The sequence below is a fragment of the Rhineura floridana genome, chromosome 5 (genome assembly GCF_030035675.1).
Source record: "Rhineura floridana isolate rRhiFlo1 chromosome 5, rRhiFlo1.hap2, whole genome shotgun sequence".
Taxonomy (NCBI): domain Eukaryota; kingdom Metazoa; phylum Chordata; class Lepidosauria; order Squamata; family Rhineuridae; genus Rhineura; species Rhineura floridana.
This window is the reverse complement of record NC_084484.1, coordinates 123989802-124007147: the sequence shown is the minus strand read 5'-3', so window position 1 is coordinate 124007147 and position 17346 is coordinate 123989802.

Genomic DNA, 17346 nt, shown 5'->3' with positions numbered 1-17346 from the left:
TACAGGCCAGTTAGCTTAACTTCTGTCCCTGGAAAACTGGTAGAAAGTATTATTAAAGCTAGATTAACTAAGCACGTAGAAGAACAAGCCTTGCTGAAGCAGAGCCAGCATGGCTTCTGCAAGGGAAAGTCCTGTCTCAGTAACCTATTAGAATTCTTTGAGAGTGTCAACAAGCATATAGATAGAGGTGATCCAGTGGACATAGTGTACTTAGACTTTCAAAAAGCGTTTGACAAGGTACCTCACCAAAGGCTTCTGAGGAAGCTTAGCAGTCATGGAATAAGAGGAGAGGTCCTCTTGTGGATAAGGAATTGGTTAAGAAGCAGAAAGCAGAGAGTAGGAATAAACGGACAGTTCTCCCAATGGAGGGCTGTAGAAAGTGGAGTCCCTCAAGGATCGGTATTGGGACCTGTACTTTTCAACTTGTTCATTAATGACCTAGAATTAGGAGTGAGCAGTGAAGTGGCCAAGTTTGCTGACGACACTAAATTGTTCAGGGTTGTTAAAACAAAAAGGGATTGCAAAGAGCTCCAAAAAGACCTCTCCAAACTGAGTGAATGGGCGGAAAAATGGCAAATGCAATTCAATATAAACAAGTGTAAAATTATGCATATTGGAGCAAAAAATCTTAATTTCACATATACGCTCATGGGGTCTGAACTGGCGGTGACCGACCAGGAGAGAGACCTCGGGGTTGTAGTGGACAGCATGATGAAAATGTCGACCCAGTGTGCGGCAGCTGTGAAAAAGGCAAATTCCATGCTAGCGATAATTAGGAAAGGTATTGAAAATAAAACAGCCGATATCATAATGCCATTGTATAAATCTATGGTGCGGCCGCATTTGGAATACTGTGTACAGTTCTGATCGCCTCATCTCAAAAAGGATATTTTTTTTTTTACAATAATTTTTATTCAAATTTTCATAAAACATAGAAAACAAAATCATAAAACATTCAAAGACAAAAAACAAAACAAAACAAAAATGATTAAACAAAATAAAATAAAATGTTGACTTCCCATTTGTCACATATCAAATCAGTTATAGGTCTACAATATATAACAATCCTGTCTCTTAAATCATATTATAAAATCACTTTCCTCCAGTAGTTATCTTAATTAATCATCAAATCTCATAAACATTACTTTATTCTTTCCAATAATTTCAATAGCCATTATTCCATTATCCCTATTAGTTCCATCTTCCATCTTCGATAGTCCTGTTAAATCCAGTAATTTCAGTGTCCAATCTTCCATTATCAGTATTCCATAATAATCTTGCTGTTGTAGCCATAGTCATATAATAAGAGTCTGATGGGAATTTCCTCTATCCCAAATATTTTCTTGCCATCCATTCTGAATAAGTTGCTGAAATACTGTTGTAAAGTCATATCTGTGTTCTTCTTTTTTACAAAATGCACTGGCTCATCTCTTAAGAGTTTTTCCATTGTCACATGGCTGCAGTTAATTCCATAGATTTTCTCTATATCAAGCTCCATCACGTCATTCCAGTCCAGAAGATTATCCAAGCCATTGATAACTTTATCTCTAATATCTTCATTAATTTCTTCAGAGATAACGTTAAATTCCAAACAGTAGATTTTATTTCATCTCTGATCTCATTGTCCTCTCTCACAGGATCCCCTATTTCTTTAAGCTCCTGCGTCATTTTGCTCAGTTCAATTTTCAGCTCCTTACTACCCTGTCGCAGGGTTTGTTTCGTTATCTCAATCTCATCCATTATTTTCTGAAACATAATTACTTCCAGATTCTCAGCCACTTTCTTGATTGCCATTTTTAAAACCACGAAAACAAAGCAAAACAAAAATAAAGAAGAACCACTTCTTATTTCAGCAACAATTGGGTTAATATTCCAGGCTTGATGACATCACAGTATAAGCAGAGCAACCTGCCTTATCTCTCTATGTTCAAGAATGCAAAACAAATTTAGTTCCCAGCATCAAAACAGTTAGTGGCGTCGTGAAGAAGCAGATTCGTCAAAATAAAATAGACCAAAAAGAGAATAGTCCCAGACAATATAATATTCCTCGGAATAGAAATCAGGAATAGAAATCCCTCTTCTGTTTATTATCTTTAGAATGCACTTCCAGGACAGCTTTTTGCGACAGAAACAGAGATAAGCTGTTAATTTCGTGAATAACAGAGAAGAGCTATATCTCACCCAGAAGTTGTCCAAAGCCGATCAATCTGACAAATCTCCTTTTGCTGCAACAATTTAAACCAAGTAAAAAAAATAATAGAAAGAAGGGTGCTTGCCTGTTAGTCCGTTCTCTCTTTAAGGAAAAGATAAACGTATCGCTTAAGCAGATAGAGCTTGTTAGGAAGTCCGTCCGGCATTGTTGGCTGGACCTTATCTCATAAATTAATGAAATCCAGTCCTCCCAACAAAAACAGGCTTTGAGGTTGATTTCTACGTTTCTCCCTGCCCGGGAGAAATTTCATCAGTCAAAAAAAAAAAATGTTCTGACTGATTTATATCTGAATAAGCTTCTTTTGAGGCGGGAGCCCGTCCCAAAAGCAGGCACAAGCGAAGTCACCCTTCCCGGAAGTCATCTCAAAAAGGATATTATAGAGTTGGAAAAGGTTCAGAAGAGGGCAACTAGAATGATCAAGGGGATGGAGCGACTCCCTTATGAGGAAAGGTTGCAGCATTTGGGGCTTTTTAGTTTAGAGAAAAGGCGGGTCAGAGGAGACATGATAGAAGTGTATAAAATTATGCATGGCATTGAGAAAGTGGATAGAGAAAAGTTCTTCTCCCTCTCTCATAATACTAGAACTCGTGGACATTCAAAGAAGCTGAATGTTGGAAGATTCAGGACAGACAAAAGGAAGTACTTCTTTACTCAGCGCATAGTTAAACTATGGAATTTGCTCCCACAAGATGCAGTAATGGCCACCAGCTTGGATGGCTTTAAAAGAAGATTAAACCAATTCATGGAGGACAGGGCTATCAATGGCTACTAGCCATGATGGCTGTGCTCTGCCACCCTAGTCAGAGGCAGCATGCTTCTGAAAACCAGTTGCCGGAAGCCTCAGGAGGGGAGAGTGTTCTTGCACTCAGGTCCTGCTTGCGGGCTTCCCCCAGGCACCTGGTTGGCCACTGTGAGAACAGGATGCTGGACTAGATGGGCCACTGGCCTGATCCAGCAGGCTCTTCTTATGTTCTTATGTCCTTATGACTGGTCTGTAGTTCCCTGGTTCCTCCTTTTTGCCCTTTTTGAAGATAGGGACGGCATTAGCTCTCCTCCAGCCATTGGGCACTTCACCAGTCCACCATGATTTTGCAAAGATAACGGACAGTGCTTCTGAGAGTTCTTCAGCCAGTTCCTTCAATACATTCCCAGAGATGCCAGGGATTGAACCTACCTAGATATGGCAGGCATTGAACTGGGGACCTTTCTTATGCAAAACAGATACTCTACCACTGATCTATCACCCTTCCCTTAAAGAAATGCTTAGCACAGCACTAGTTGCCATATATGTTTCTCTTGGGAGTTTCTCCCCTGGTGAGCAGAGGTGTGTGGAGAGTCTCTTGAAATCAACAGGATTTACTTGAAAATAAATGAAGATACCAACAATCTTAATTAAGATGCAGACTGAAGACATGGGAGAATCATAATTCCTTTACATACCAGAAGTTGAAATAAAACTTACATTAGGATTGTAAATCAGGAAAACATGCCACTACATGACTGCAGAAGCTTCCATTTAGGAAGCACCTTATTATACAAAATCATGTGCAGTTTCTGATTAAATGTCTTATTTACTACTCTTAAACCAACAGCATGGGAAAAACACATGCAATTTCATTTTATTCCTCTGTTTTGTTCTGAAACTACTTTTATAGCAATACTTCTGCTTTTTTGTGTGTGTAGAGGGCAAGATGATATATCCATTTGTGAATATTTGCTCTGACTGTATTGGAAACTGGCTCAGATGTAAATTCACTCATATAGTGAAGTGCTTTCTTGGTTGGATGTTTTTAATGAACCTAGGTTTTTTATTTCAATGCTATTTTCACCTTATAAGCTGACTGCTGCTCCTTTGAGGGAATGATCTGTGAGAACTGGTCGTCTTTTGTGATAGCAGACATGAATTTTGATTGAGCATCTGGTCAGGATTTGTCCTTTCATGCTAGTTTCAGCTTTATAGTGATTCCAGCGAGAATTTCATTTGGGCCTCTTTTTTTCCCCCCCAAATGCCTTTTTCCCCAACTGATTAAGGTTTGAAAAATGTTCAGCACATAGAGCTGCTGGGCAAAATAGTTATAGCTTGATATATCCTTCCTCCTGGAATACTAATGCCCTTGAGCTTAAATCCTGGAGATTTTTTGAACCAACCATAAAAGGAGTATTTCTCCTTCAATAAAATGATTGCTTGCCATTCTTATCTAAGTAGTGGGCACTGTTTATTTTGCATAGTATTTATTTTATTTAACAAAATTTATTTTTGTTAATTAAAATAACTGATTAGTTATTGATTGAGAGAATGGAATTTAGCAAGTGTAATTTTAAGGTGCCCCAATTAGGCTAGATTTCAAAAGATGCAACTTAAGCAGGATTTGGTTCTTTCTCACAAAACATTATAACCACCTCATCATACTTTATTTTCACCTTGAAAACCAGAGGAAACTTTTCCATGGGCACCCTTTGCATTTCTGTAACATCAATTTGCAGGGCAGAGATTTGGAGGTCAGAAAGAGGGAATTGTTTATCTGTGATGAGGAAACTCTCTGTCACGATTGGGGATGTTCTCTTGGGGCTATATGAAGGCTAGATAGGTAGGACTAGAGTGGTGGTGGGGAGTTTATTAAAAGATGGAGAAAAACATTTCTACCTCCAGCAAAGTGTGGGGCAGGGATGGTGAACTTGTGGCCCTCCAGATGTTGCTGGATTACAATTTCCATGACCATTGTCCATGCTGGTTAGTCTGAGTTATTTAAATGGGAGTTATTTGTTTATTAAATTTATATCATGTCCCTCCTCCCAAAGGAGCCCAAGGCAGCAAGCAACAAGCAACAAAACCATAAAAAACATCTTAAAAACAATTCCAGTACAGATGCAGACTGGGAGAAATCTCTACTTGAGGCTTGTTGGAAGAAGATGGTCTTCAGTAGGCACTGAAAAAACAACAGATCTGTCTAATATTTAAGGGGAGGGAATTCCAAAGGGTCAGTGCTGCCACACTAAAGGTCTGATTCCGATATTGTGTGGAACAGACCTTCTGATAAGATGGTATCAGCAGGAGGCTCTCATGTGCTGAGCACAGCGATTGACTGGGCATATAAGGGGAGAGATTATTTTTGAGGTGTCAAGCTGTATAGAGCTTTATATACTAAAACCAGCACCTTGAACCTAGCCCAATAGCTAATTAGCAGGCAGTGCCATTTTTTCAACAGCAGGGTAACATATTTGGTGATATCTTGCCCCAGTGAACAGTTGAGCCACTGTATTTTACACCAGCTGCAGCTTCTGGACCAACCCCAAGAGCAGCCTCACACAGAGTGTATCATGGTAATCAAGCCTGGAGGTTACCAGCACATGGATGACAGTGGTCAGGTTATCTCAGTCCAGAAATAGCTGTAGCACTCTTACCAGCCAATGCTGGTAAAAGGTACTGCTAACTACCTGGGCCTCTAATGACAGAAGTGGATCCAGGAGCACACCAAACTATGGACCTGCTCTTTCTGGGGGAGTACAACCCTATCCAAATCTGGACTCGGCAGCCACCTACCTGCAGTGGCTCTTCCTTGCCAGCATTCAGAGTACATTTGTTGGCCCTCAACACCTGCAGTCCAACAATACCTGGATCGTCACAGGTTCTCCATCCCTAATGTAGTGGGTAAGAGACATGGTGAAGTATAATAACCATACTGGAAGTTCTACAAAATGGGGAAAACTATAAACACAGGGAGAATCATACTCCAGAGCTGTAGGTTTATCTGCATGATTTCAGATGCATGTAATTAAAATAATATGCATATCATTTTTATGAGCATTGCAAATATAAACTTACAGCTCATAAGCACTTATTCTGTAGTTATTTTTCAAAATTGGGTGTTTTTCTTAATGATTTTGGAGCCTGTTATTATTCTAACACATTAATATGTTAGTGCTTTGAAAACTACCTGAAGACCCATTAGTATTGACTGTCCCTATCTTGTAAGCCATTTCCAGATGAAGAAGACCACCAGACTGGTATGTTTTTCATCAGAGTGGAGAACAGTATCAACTAATGGCAAAAAGGAGAACTGAATTTTATTTTTATTTTTAAGGAGAGAGGACTTGCCAGAAATGAACAGGACAAGCTGAGACTTGAGGAAAGTATTGGACAAAAATAATAATAATCAAAAACAAAAATGCAGAGTGGGGGTGTATGAATTTTGAGTTATCAGTCATATATTGTGGTCTGCCAGATGCCTGACAACCTCCCTATTTTTTTTTGTCCCAGAAAGGAAACAAAAATGGAAGGTTTATTGAACTATACATAGTTGCAGAACTGTAGTCAGCTTGATGGGTCACATACTGTACAGGTCTACAGCAGACTTGAAAGTTATTGTCCTGTGTGACTCATTAGTTACATAAGATCAGGGCTCCTGCCTGTTCCAGTCAGATAACTCACAAGGAACCACATATGGACACTACAGAAACATTTAAGCAAGAACCCCTTTAATGATTTTGCTCAGGTGTTCTATTCCAATCCTAGGAATAGAAAAAGCTGAATGTTAGTTCAGACTCTCATTTAAGTGATTATTTTGTGGATCTCTCTGCAGTTAGAAAAAGAGAGACACATCCCCTAAGGCAGGGATGGAGATCTTGTGGTCCTCTGGAAGCTTTTGGACTCTATCTGTCCCAAACAGGATGCTCAATAGTTAGGGATGATGGTAGTTGTAGCCCAACAACGTCAGAAGGGCCATAGGTTTCCCATTCCTGCCCAAAGTGGTACATGTGTGATGAATGAATGGTCCAATCAGCACTGTTTCCTCTAGTGTTAGCCAGATAAATCAAGGTAACTGGAATCTTGGGTGGCAGTTTTGCCCCACTGACCAGAATGTTCTTTTGTATTGTATTGGATGAGACCGATTATCTAGATCCATTTCAATCGGGTTTCAGGCCCGGTTTTGGCACTGAGACGGCCTTGGTCGCCCTGCTTGATGAATTATGTCGGGAGAGAGACAGAGGAAGTGTAACTCTGTTGATTCTCCTTGACCTCTCAGCGGCTTTCAATACCATCGACCATGGTATCCTTCTGGAGAGGCTTGTGGAGTTGGGAGTTGGAGGCACTGCTTGGCAGTGGTTCCGCTCCTACTTAGCGGGCCGTCTCCAGAAGATAGTGCTTGGGGAACACTGCTCGACACCGTGGGCTCTCCAATGTGGGGTCCCGCAGGGTTCGGTTTTGTCTCCCATGCTTTTTAACATCTATATGAAGCCGTTGGGCGCGGTCATCAGGAGCTTTGGAGTGTGTTGTCATCAGTACGCTGATGACATGCAGCTCTACTTCTCCTTTTCTTCTCCTTCAGGTGAGGCCGTCGATGTGCTGAACCGTTGCCTGGCCGCGACAATGGACTGGATGAGAACTAACAAACTGAGACTCAATCCTGATAAGACTGAGATGCTGTTGGTGGATGGTTTCTCTGATCGGATGGTGGATATATACCCGGTCCTGGATGGGGTTACACTCCCCCTAAAGGAGCAGGTTCATAGTCTGGGAGTCATTTTAGACTCTTCCCTCTCACTTGAGGCTCATGTAGCCTCGGTGGCCCGGAATGCATTCTACCAACTTCGGTTGGTAGCCCAGCTACGTCCCTATCTGAGTAAGGAGGACCTCACATCAGTGGTACATGCTCTGGTAACCTCACGTCTGGACTACTGCAATGCGCTTTACGTAGGGCTACCTTTGAAGACAGCTAGTGCAAAATGTGGCGGCCAGACTGCTAACAAGAACCAAGCGGTCGGAGCATATAACACCTGTTCTGGCTCGCCTGCACTGGCTTCCAATATGCTTCCGGGCCAGATTCAAAGTGTTGGTACTAACCTATAAAGCCTTATACGGCGTGGGACCACGATACCTGTTGGAACGCCTCTCCCGATATGCACCGGCCCGTACACTATGGTCTACTACGAAGGCCCTCCTCCGGGTCCCGACCCATAGGGAGGCCCGGAGAGTGGTGACAAGATCTAGGGCCTTCTCAGTGGTGGCCCCCGAACTATGGAATAGTCTCCCCAAGGAGGTGCGCTTCTCTGCCTCTTCTCTGAGGCATTTTAATTTAAGTCGACTTAATTTTAAACTGTTGTATCTGATTTTAGAGTGTACAGTTTTTATATACTTTGTTCTATTAGATTGTGTAATTTTATTGTATTTTTTTTTATGTTCACTACCCAGAGAGCTATTGCTAGTCGGGCGGTATATAAGTTTAATTAATAGATAATAATAAATAAATAAACCACCCCTGAATAGCAAGATATGAGTGCAACAACACAACACTCTCCCCACTTGTGATTCCCAGCAACTGGTACCCAGAGGCATACTCCTGCCAACAGTGGTGGCAGAACATTGCCACCATAACTAGTAGCCTTATCTTCCATCCTCTTTGAAAGCCATTTAAGTAGGTGGCCATCATTACATCTTGTGCGAGTTAGCTCTGAAATGGAAATGCCAGCATAAGCCTCACCCTCTTGATGATACAAGTAATATAAATGCTTTGAAAATTTCAGACTCATTTCATTCAGACATAAATGACACCCATAATTGAGCAAATAGTTTCAAGAGTAGGGGAGTTCATTGGGGAAAGCCAAACAGCTCTCCCCATGTTGTTGTTCTGATCTAGATGTCTCTTCTCTTATAGCTGCTATTTTAAAAAGAAAATCCAAAAGGAAGAAGTGCACTCACACTTTTATTATCATTTCTAGTTTAACCTTAACATTACAATCCTACGCATGTCTCCTTAGAAGCAAATCCCATTGAGTAAGAATAGGATTGCAGCTAGGTACTAAATAAAAATATATATAAAACAACCCACATTTATTGTCATTTCTAGTTAAACCTTAACATTGCAATCCTATGCATGCTTACTTAGAAGCAAATCCCATTGAGCAAGTAAGCATAGGATTGCAGCCAAGCACTAAATAAAAATCTATATACCCCCCCCCTTGCTAGGACAAATTCAGCTGAAAGGCAAATTGTGAGCAAAACCAGGTCAATATTGAAGCCTTATTATAGTCCCTGGAAATTATATCAAACCAATAGTTTGCACATCATCATCTCAAGGCTTCAAACTCTCCAGCGGAGTTTCAAAAATTCCTCTCAATATACTCTTCTGAGTGTAAACCATTCCATTCCTAATTTTCATAGCTAGTATTCTGCCTTTTTTCAGGATATGCAAAGCCATGCAAAATTGACACTGCTGCCTAAATTATCTTGCCAGAACCCTGTCATTCTTCTTCTGTCCCTCTTACTTTCTATCAATAATGAAAATGGTCTGTAGCTGCTTTCTGGCTGTGGGAGTCGCAATTTCAAAAGGATCAGGAAAAGAGAAGCAGAAAAGGGGTGGAAGGAGGCAACCAATGGGAACGAGAAGGCAGGTGAGGGTCATAATGTTGGAAGCAGGTGCTTCAGGAAGTTCCAGGAATTCGAGCAGACCTCCTCCACCTGGGCAGTTTAAGGGCCTCTGGCAGTTGCTGGAGTTCTCAAGGTGGGAAGAGGCTCAGGCAAAGATGTCACACCCATGGAGTCTTCTTCTACCTGGGCACATGCTAGATCTTCACACATTTTGTTGTAGGCCTACTTCTACATTATATCTTGCTTGAGGGAAATTTGTTCTCTACTACAGGGCAGCCAACATGAGGCCCATTAGATGTGGTTAGACTACAAATCCCATCACCCCCACCAGCCAGCATGACCAATGGCAATGGGAGTTGTAGTCTAACAACAGCTAATAGACACCATGTTGGCTAACCCTACTAGCAGATCTATTGCTGATTTCTTTGCTCTACTATTATTCTATAGTGCAAACCTAATCATGTTGACTAAGAAGTAAGTTCTGTTTAATTCAGTGAGGTCTACTTCCAGGTAAATGGGGTTAGGATTTCAGCCTTTGTTAATTCATTTATTTTGGGGAGATTTTGATCCGTGACCAGTCTACCAGCTGATGACTACCTAACTGCTGCTTTTATTGTTGTTATTTATGCGTAAAGGCATGCTGTCTGGCTTTATCTGCTGTTTTATGTTTTTATTGTGCTGATATTTTTATGAGTTTTGCTAGAGTGCCTTGCATGCCAATTATGGCAGAAAGATAGTTATACAGATTTTAAAACTCAGATCAATCAGGAATGCAGTTGTCATGTAAAATGTGATGTACAAGTGTCAAGTGAGCTTGCGAGATATTTCCTGAGATGGGAATGGTTGAGAGGAAAACTGCAGCAAACCTTCAAACGTTTCAATGGAGCCTGAAAACCCATTTTTCTGTGCTGTTCTCATTGGTTCAGTTGACATGTAATGGTTTAGCACCACATGGGCAAGCTTCAGTAAGCCTGAGCAAAAAAATTAAACTCCTGCGCTTTCCCTCCCTTCTCCTTTGCCTGCATAGCATGGAGGACTTCTGCTAAGTTTACTTCTAGGCTGCAATCCACACCACCTTACGCTTGGGCTATTGGGGGTTTGGATTGAGTTGAGGCATCCCTCTGCCTATCTCTGACAGCTCAGTCAGCCTCCCATCGCTGATAGAGTGATGCTTGCATCACTGTGCTGCCGCAGACTCCCCCTTCTACCTCCTAGGGGTATTTCTGCCAGCAGAGCCCATTGGAAGGACCTGAAATGGGGCATTCTGACAGTGAGGCTGAGCTGGCCCACAAGCCGCTGGATCCCAAGCGTGTAGGGTCTGATCCATCTTGGAGCTGGCACAGCAATCAGATCTAATCTGTCTTCCCATCACCTTCTGCTGCCTTGAGTGGCCATACTGTGGATACGGCCGTAGCTCCACTGCTTTGCAGAGCTGTGTTGGTGGCAGTGGTAAGTTTGGATTGCCCATTTCAGTGAACCTCAGCTTAGAGTTATGTGCAGGATCCTTGTATAAAACAAGCAATGGTGAATTGCTAACTGAATCCATAGGTTATGAAACTGGGTTGTTAACAAAGCATTGTTTTACAATCGGGATTCCTTAGGATCTGAAAGTAAACTCGGCAGAATTCCTCCTGGCAGTATGTCCACCGTTTTTGTGAGTATTTAGACCTTTTTAGAAAACTGGCTGAAGATGCAGGATGATGAGGCGAGTACATCAAACTTTTTGCTTGGCGTTTCCACTCTCCAACCTCCGCACAGCTCACTGGCTCTTTCACTCTTACTGCATCTGTAGGCAAATACACTTTCATGTACTCCTTTTGCAGTGGTGGCTCCCCATAAATGTTCTGAAGGAGGTGCTTTTTTGCAAGAGATGAAAGTGTTTACAAAAAGTGCTTTCCTTCATCCCACCTGGATTCTGCTGTAGTAGAGAGCAACACAACTCTGCTGCCAACATCAGCTCAATGTTTCTCTTCGTTTTATTTGCCAGCCAGTTGATTTCTAGAGAGAGGCTGGGCATCCTCTCACTTTGCTTTATAACTGACTTTTCTAATGCTAACTTGGGGGAATACATAGGCGTGGGGCTAAACTTGATGGTTCTATCCTACATGCGAGGCTACACAAGCTGGAACCAGAAACGGTGCCACCGGCTAAGTGGACTTTTACTGTCAGGCTTTCTGCCATTTTTTTTATTAGACTCCCCTCCCCAGGCAAAGCCTCCTGTAATTTTTGCACCCGTCTAATCTTTTCAGGCATTTAAAAATATATTTTATAAAATATTTGCATTTCCCACTAATAAAATAAGATTGATTTGTAGGGCTGTATTTTGATGGTGTGTGTGTGTGCGTTATCCAACTCATGTTCACAACAAGCAATTAAGCCAAATGTGCTTCTTAATAGAAAGGGAAAGCAGTGAGGACATGCAGGATTTGTAAACTCCTGCCTGGCCATATTAGCAATTTACAGTTTTTATAATATAGGACATTTAAGTTTGCAAATCTATAGTATTATTACAAAATGAGAGAAATGGGGAATAATCTTAGCAAGACAAGCTAAGTCCATTTTATTTATTTACAAGACAGCTTGGGGGGGGAGATTTTCAAAATAGCTCAGTAACTGGTGGTTCTTTTTCTTAAGTGGGGTGGTGGGTAGGTTAAAACAATACAATTCAAGAGGAGGTTGTAATCCTCCTCTTACAGTGCAATCTTATGCATAAATATTCAGAGGTATGTTCCACTGAGTTCAGTAAGACTTATTCCAAGGTAAGGGTATAGGGTATACAGTATACCACTGCAGCCCAAATTTATATTTTGAGATAGCATGATCCCACATTCCTAACATGATAAGCACAGCATATATAGTTACAGATGAAACTGCCCCAAATGCCATTTCACACCATCGCCACTTGAAAGCTGGCTCAGGTTAAAAACAACACTGAATCATAAAGAAGGAGAAGCCCCTATTTAATAAAACAGGAGACACCATGATACTTCTTTCCTTTAATTCATTTATTGCCTACCTTTCTCTTTGGGTAAAGATTCATAGCAGGTATTTTAGAGGATTCACAAAAACAAAATCTCAGTCTGCTTTGGTCCATGTACATGTGTAGAGGCACACTGAAGATAGGTATAAGCTACTGTGTGAACAAGGCTACTGAGAGAGGCACAGAGAGGGCAGTAACCAAAACTGTTTGTTCTTGTGAACATTATAAATGCAGGACCTGCTCTTTTCCTTTCTAGGATGCCTCTTGCCTCTGATGTCTCACCCTATGTTTCCACTGATCATCATTCTAAGGGAACTGGGGTAGGGAGTAGCGTGTGTACGGACTCTGTTGATAAAATGTGTGAAAGTGTATAGAAGCAGTAAGGCATACTCCCCAGTATAAATTCAATAACAGCCTTTCCCAACCTTTGAGTCCCCAGATGTTGCTGGACCACAGTTCCCATCATTCCTGACTATTGGCTATGCTGGCTAGGGCTGATGGGAGTTGTAGTCCAACAACATCTGGTGACCGAAAGGTTGGGAAAGGCTCAGTGGTGGTTGGTCGACTAAGGCAAGTGGGGCGCTGTCCCATCAACCCTCAGCCAGCCCCCACCTACCTGCCTTCTTACTGACAACTGAACCGGGGGGGCTGACTGTCAGATTCCTCCTCCTTCATTTTAGCATTGCCCTTCTAGAACTCAGCAGGGAGGAGAAGGATGGGGACGAAACTAGAATTAGTTGGCCCCACCTGTCATTGGCTCTGGCTCCATCTACTGTTGGGCTCCTTGCTTCCACCCCAGCAGTCCCAATTGACATCAGCCAGCGCTGGAAAGGCTGCTATAGAACACCTAGGGCTATGCTTTTAATGTGTGCTGGAAACATAGGTAGAATTGCACTAAAGCAAAGTGCAATGTCACACTGCTATTTCTTGTGATGCGGAAATTGACAACGGAGGGGCATTGGCTCCTGGTTGATTTTGCAATACCCCCCTCCCCACAATACTGCTGCATGCTGTGACACTGCAGTTGCTTGCCACGTAGAAAGTCCTTATATTTTTTGGTGTAGCTCTTGGGAATGGACAGTTAATGAGAATTTAATTCAAGCTGTGATTTGTGAAGATATTGCTCACTTCGTTATATTGTCACTTTGTGAGTCATGGCCTTCTCTGCCATTATGTTTCACATTACGTTTTGCAAAGGAACAGAGAAAGCTACCTTGTACCTACTCAGATCATTGGTCCATCTAGCTCAGTACTGTCTACACTGTCTGGCAGCAGCTCTCCAAGGTTTCAGACGGCAGCCTTTCCCAGCCCTACCCTGGGATGCCACAGATTGAACCAGGGACTTCCTGCATGCAAAGCAGATGCTCTGCAACTGAGCTAGGCCCTTCCTTAACACATTTCTAGAAAATGTCACATTTCCTCTTCTTAGACCTGTATGTTTTTGTCCTGAAGAAGTACATGTCAGGGAATGACTGTTCCCTGAAGAAATGATACAATGCAGTATTTCAAAGATATTCACAATAGCAGATGGCAAGAGAAAATGTGAGACTTAGATGATTTGAATATCACTCCTTGAGTGTTTTCAGTTGCCTAGTATAACCTAAACAAAGATCTCTTCAGGGTGCTTTAAGAACTTTTCTGCTGCATCAAGGGAAGGCAATCAGTATTCATGAGAAAATGGATTCAATGGATTTGGGCAGTTTTACAATTTCATGGGCGGAGGCTTAATAAAAAAAATCTTACCAAGAATTTTTCCTGTGCATGATAGCACTAGAGAAAAGGGCAGACCTATTAAAATGAACAGGGGTTATACAGAAATAGCGGAGAGAAAATAGCAAAAACATGAAATATATAGGGGGAAAGGGCCTCAATATTAATCGTTCGAGGGGATCATGATTCAGAAGTCCTTTTCATACTATAATATAGTCTCTCTCTGATAGACAATGTAAAAAAAAAAAAAGCCATCCCAGGTGCAATGTCCTAGAAACAGACATTATAACTGGCTAAAATTTTAGGTTGAAAAATCTGTAAAAGAAAGAAAATCTGGGTTAAAGTATGTGTGTGCATGTGTGTGTGTAAATATATAAAAGAGAGAGAGTGTGTGTATACAGGAGTAATACAAGTAAGTCTAGACAGCAGATGGACACTTTGCTAAATGGACTCATCCACCAGTGACTGAGCTCCAAATGGCAAATCCAACAGCTGCAGTGATGTACTACAGTAATGGAACCAAGAGAGAACAACAGAATTTTGCCAGTCTGTGCAAATAGCACAACCTTTAGTAACATGAGGCCATATATTTTGAAAATCTAAAATCCCCAGGAAGTTGTCAGGCGACTGACAGATAGCAGCTCTCCAGGCTTTTCAAATGCAGGGTCTTTCCTGCCCCTGCCAGGGATGCAACTTGGGGCCTTCTGCATGCAAACCATGAACTCTACCACTGTGGTACTTGAAATGTGTAAGAAGTGACTAATGCAGAAGAAACCATTTGGAGGTTCTGTACTATGTTAGAGAGAGTTGTTTTCTTGTCTATTAATTAAATCAATGGCATGTGTACAAATCTAACAACACAATGCCGTTGACATCTTTATCAGTTTCATCATTTTAGTGCATACTGAACTAAAACTGGAGTAAAATTTAGAGCAACCAAAGCAGTTGACCAGTCCCCTAGGGCCTGTTAGCACACTTGGAATGTAGAGAGAGTGTCATGTGAGCACCATTCTATACTCTCCTCCTTCCAGAGATTCAGAAGAAGAGAGAGCACACTCTTGTGCCTGCGTACATGTGTTCACATACACACACACAAGTGATGTGAATTAGTTGGTTCCAATTGAATTAAAATGTGTCATCTTAAATTTGTAGTCATCATTAAAGTTTACAGTGATAGTCTACACAGTAAAACTTAAACAGTAAAAATGCCAGCACTGAAAAAACATTGATCCAATGCATAGATTATTGTGGGTCTTCATGATTTTTGATGATTTGACTTCAAGAAGACCAAGCAATCACAGAACATATAATTTATTGATAGCTTTGAGGAGATCCCTTGAAAAACTATGAGGATCCATAAGGATATGTGCCTCACATCCATGGTTTTGCATCATGGTAATGTTGGAAAGTGTTGCATATATCATTTTTAAGGTTTAGTTAATGGAGTCATATGTGATCAGTGATTTGATGGTGTGTATGTCTGCATGCACGAGTGTGTCCTCTCTTTCTCTGGCACTTCATTCTCTCTGTCCTGACTCATTTTCCTCCTGCCAGCCACTCCATTTCTCTCCCCCCAGTCTCCTAGACTGATCCCTTCCCAAGCTTTCCCTCAGGTTTGTTCAGGTGTCAATCTTAGCTTTGAAAAGCACATAGAGATGAAAGAGGAAGTGGAAAAGAACATCACTCTTCCAACTTCCTCCTTCAGCTCTATGTTCTTTTCAGGGGGAAAGGGAAGTTAACCACTCAAGATGAAGGGGGCAGTGAAGGGGAAGTCAATCTCCAGGGGTGCCAGGGGAAGTCCTCAAGGGCACTATTGTGCAATGTGCCCACAGGCACCACACTGGTGATCTAGGGATCACTAGGGATGGAAAGTTCTGTAAGTTTTGGTTCTCTTAGTTTCTAATTTTTCTAATCTTAAATTCAGTTCTCCACATTTCTGCAGCAGTTTGTGATTTAAAAAAAATCCTCATGAAAAATTCTACAGCATTTTAGTGTGAATTTATCCTAACAGACACATATTTGTAGGCAGTTATAACCAATGTGTACACATTTTTGCAAGCAATTTCTCATCATACAATGCATTTTCATATGTTTTCACGCATATATTCATTTTTATGCACACTTACCCCTAACATACGCATTTTTATAAACATTGCTTGTTTGGCAAACTGCATTGCAAAATTCAAGGAAGTGTGAATTTTGAACAGTGGCCATGTTTCAGTTCTCATATTGTTTTGGAAACTGCAAATTTGATAGATTCAGCTTGAAATGCAAATTGAATCAAATTTCTCACCCATCCCTACCCATATGAGGTATTTGTTGAGATGAGTAGCTATTCTTGTCACTGCCTCTGGCCACTGTTGTAACGTATGTATAGTTCATGCCAGGCAGTTGAGGAAAAATAAAGGAAAAGAAGTCTAGAACAGATTTATGGGGTGATATAGAAGAAAAGGGATGAAAGCCACTCATGAAATAACAGAGTCAGGCCTTATCTAGGGCACAGTCAGCCACTTCCCCTATGCTCTGTTTTCTACTTAAGGTCCTAAAAAGATCTTTAGGTTGTTGCTTGGTCTAGTACTTAGTTCTGTGACATAGAAGGGAAAGGAATTAATACTTTTACACTGGAGAAGTAAGACATCTTTTGATTACTAGGTTAATTTAAACACTGAACTCAGCAACTTTAGAACTATTTTGTGCTTTTGAAAACATCTGGAAGAAATAGCATGTATTGATTTTTGCTTAGTTGCTCCATTTCTGACCACTGCACAGATCAAAATACAGTAAATATCCACATGGAATAGGATAGTGCTGAATTGTTTGAAGCATGAAATAACTTGGCCATGGTGAAACTAATATATTTCAAAAACTATTTTCTGTTACTATTGCTGAGGCTATTTTCATGACACAAAATGGAAAGGGAAATGGACTGCCTTCAAGTCGATCCCGACTTATGACAACCCTATGAATAGGGTTTTCATGGTAGGCGGTATTCAGAGGGGGTTTACCATTGCCTTCCTCTGAGGCTGCGAGGCAGTGACTGGCCCAAGATCACCCAGTGAGCTTCATGGCTGTGTGGGG